The sequence below is a fragment of the Mustela nivalis genome (assembly GCF_964662115.1).
Source record: "Mustela nivalis genome assembly, chromosome: 11".
Taxonomy (NCBI): Eukaryota; Metazoa; Chordata; class Mammalia; order Carnivora; family Mustelidae; genus Mustela; species Mustela nivalis.
Genome location: NC_139030.1, coordinates 6,990,622 through 6,993,397, shown reverse-complemented (window position 1 = coordinate 6,993,397; position 2,776 = coordinate 6,990,622). Strand labels below are relative to the sequence as shown.

Here is a 2,776-nt window from a genome sequence, read left to right as displayed (position 1 = left end):
CCCCCAAATCTTTATGCTGTTATACTGACAATCAAAACCCCAGTTTGGTGGGTCCATTTGGTCAAGACAAAAGGAATCTCTCTGCATGCATTGCTTCTATTGCATGAAATAGGCAGTAGCTTCCTTCAATACTATCCATAATGGAAAAGAGGCCCCCCATGAGGAGGAGCAGCTAGATGATAGAAAAGGGAATGAGTTAGTGAATCAATGAATTTTTTGACTCCAATGTTTCACTGGTATTTTAAAAAAAAAATGTCTTCCTGACTCTCCAGTGCTTTCACAAAAAGATGAAAACCCTGTGCCTAGACTTTAGGGCTTTTCCTACTATACATGTTGCTTATCTCTCCAGTCGGAAGGGCATTGAACCACTAGACTCTTGGTATTTACCATTTAACTATAGAACTGCTTATATTTTAAAATAATGTATTTGGTGAAAATTATTAGTCAGTGATGTATTTTTCAGCTTCAATGTCTTTAATATTTTCCTGATCATATCACTTAATTTCCCTTTTAAGAATATTAGTTAACTCTCCATATCTGAGAAATTGGTAAACAGTTTAATACACATAAAACCAGGCAAATGGAGATTTTTTCCAAAGTAGTAAGATGACTGGTAACAGCAGACTGAGATTTCTTACCTGGCAAAAAGTGAAGTACAGTATGAGCATGATAAGGTCAAAGTGAAAGTGAAGACCTCATTAGCCTGGAAAAAATGATAAGGACAAAATAGACATGTAGGAAAGCTTGAGGACTAACATTCAATTTTTTTCTTTCTTCTTTTTTTTTTTTTTTTTGGCTATTATAAAAGTTTATTTAACCAAAAATCTCAATATGAAAATGCACGTGATCTGATTTTTATATTGTAGTATAAAACAGGTACTATGGAGAGGGGACATGTGGAAGCAGTTGATTCTTCTGATGAACACATCCATTGTTTATATTCATTCTAAGGCTTCTAACCCAATGATACTGTTTCCTCGTATTATCACCATTCCAATATTGTTCTGTTGCCCACTAGTTGCCATCTCCACACATTCATCTATCACAAGATTCATAAATGGATCGAACCCCTGCAATATTCCTTGAACAAGTCTGCCACCATTTAATTTCAATGATAATTTCTTGTCCATAATTTTTTTCAACTCGGGAGGGTGAGCTTTGCTCATGGTGTCTACTCCGCGAGCTCAAAGATTCCTCCAAACGGAATTCGTGGCATCCCTCGCGCTCCCGTGGTAGGCCCAGCATAACACTCAATTCTTAACTGACTCTCAGTAAAATTAATTCAAAGAAGTTTTAGTAGGTAGAATGAGCCTTGACTGCTCAGAGTGATATTTTTAGTTCCACCGAAACATTTCAAGTTTGGAGTTAAATGAACAAAGATATTTAGAATGGGAATCAATTTCCTAATCCTTATTACCATGATATATTCTTAGCTATTTCATTTCCAACCTCAAGTAAAGGGTTTTGAGAAGTTCTGGTTTTTGCAACCCAAACTTTCGAGATTCACTAAATTTAAAAAAAAAAAAAAAGTCTTCTGAGAAGGAGTTATCCATTCTTCTGTCATCTCAAAATTTCCTGTGTTCCTCTATTATCAAGCTATTTTATTCTGCTCTGTAGCATAGTTGTTAAAATTCTGACCCAGCCATATTTTCCAGCATTTTTTCCTCAATTAAAAGTAGATAGCAATCCTGTTTAATAGAGTTTTTGTGAGATCAATTTTGGTGATCTATGTAAAATACCCAGCACACTGCCTTGCACAAAGTAGAGGCCAGTGATTTTATTTCCATCCTCTTGCTTCCTACTTTATTCTTTTTTACAGATATATTCTTTAACCTACTTAGCCACCCAGGCGCCCCTACAGATATATTCTTAATGGAAGATACAAAATCATATGCTATACTTTCCACTGTATGAGTTGAAATAGTTTTTGCTTATTGGAGGAATTATAACATGTATGAGTGTCAGAATTTTATAAACAAGGAATTTGAGGCCTAAAGTAATAAACAAGCTGGCCTAAAATGGCTTGACAAACCAATGGCAGAACCAAATTCTGATTATGTTTTTTTCTGGCATCCAAGTAATTGTTTTTGTTAATGAATTAAATTATTAAAAATATTAATAACTGCTATTACAATATCTCTTTTCTTTATTATCTCAAAAACATCTTGTAGGCATAGGAGTATTCTAGTTCCTTATCAAGAATTATTAGTTACTTTAGTAATACTCATAGGTCCTAGCATGTGCTGGAGTTCTCTTCTTGATTTCCACTGTTTGACTAATGTAATGTTTATTTATATGATTCATAGCTAGTTAACCACAATAATATTCAAAGTAATGAGTAATTATTGGTATTTAGTAGGAAAGCACAAAATTACCTAGTTCTGACATTGTTTCACAATTAGATATCAGTGTTTGCCTTGATACTTTCCAACTAATACTAAAAGCCATATTTATATAATTATTTTTATCTGCATTGGACAAGATTTATTTAAATATCTTGGTGTTTCAGTCTCTTCATCTGCACCTGAAAAACAGACATGATTCCATCATACAGTTGAAAGAAAAATTGTTAAATCATGTGTTTTACAACCCTAGTACTGGTTAGAGAGCACTGTACATGGTAAGTGATGGTCATGCCCTTCTTCTTCCCAAATAATCTTCATTAAGCTAGAGAGGTTTCCTGTCACTACAGAAAGGTTGGAGGAGTTAAGAAGTGAGCTTCAAAGTAATTGCGATTTGATCATTCATTGACTAAATGTCACAAAATCAAAATAAG

General features: G+C 34.0%; 1 pseudogene across 1 annotated transcript; it reads right to left on the bottom strand.

The window, feature by feature from the left end:
* Nucleotides 1–929: 929 nt before the first annotated feature.
* On the bottom strand, nucleotides 930–1,237 carry LOC309843744 (small nuclear ribonucleoprotein G pseudogene; annotated as a pseudogene). Its single transcript has one exon. The product of its transcript is annotated as a small nuclear ribonucleoprotein G pseudogene (transcript).
* Nucleotides 1,238–2,776: the final 1,539 nt, after the last annotated feature.